The following is a 714-nucleotide window of genomic DNA, read 5'->3' on the forward strand; positions in this document are numbered from 1 at the left end:
CTAGTGGCTGGCACTGACCAGTGGGGCCAGGCTGGTTTGGAGTGATGGTGTGTTGTCTCAGCCCTGTCCCGACTGGTTCCTTCATCCCTCCCTGTGGGCCATGTGAGAGGCCCCATGGAAAGTCTTAGTGGGAGGATAGGGCCAGTGAGAGGGCTGCCCTCTGCCTCTCCCAGACTCTGCAGTATGCCATGCTTAATCCCCGAGTAGGCCCCCACATCCTGGTGTCCTGTACCCCAGGGACACCCTCTCCTAGGTCTTCCCTGAATCCCATCTTTATCCCAGTGTGTCAGAAATCTCTCAGACCTCCCCTAAAGATAATGTTGAGACCCAGAAAGCGTTGGAGACCACTGTGCTCTATGGAGGTTGGGTAGACAATGTGCCAGGTGAGGAAACAGCTCCCCATGCTGGAGACACAGTGAGGAAAGGTGGAGAGGTCAGGGAGGGGATTGGGAGTGGGGTGGCCACGAGCCTAAGCTGGAGAAATGAGAAGGGGCCAGAAGTCCCAGGGCATAAAGTCCATAATACAGGCAGCTTGGCCCTGAGAGCACAGGGAAATCTCCAGCTGGGCCCTTCGGTAATCTGAGATAGGGGGCTATTTCCGCCTCTGTGCCAGCTGGGCAGCTAGCCATGGGCATCTAGCTGAAAAGTCTGGTTTTTGTCATGGGACTGACCTAGCTGCCTCTCTCTGCCAGGTCTGGGCAAACCGGAAACCTG

Source organism: Lutra lutra, chromosome 13 (genome assembly GCF_902655055.1).
Source record: "Lutra lutra chromosome 13, mLutLut1.2, whole genome shotgun sequence".
NCBI classification, from domain to species: domain Eukaryota; kingdom Metazoa; phylum Chordata; class Mammalia; order Carnivora; family Mustelidae; genus Lutra; species Lutra lutra.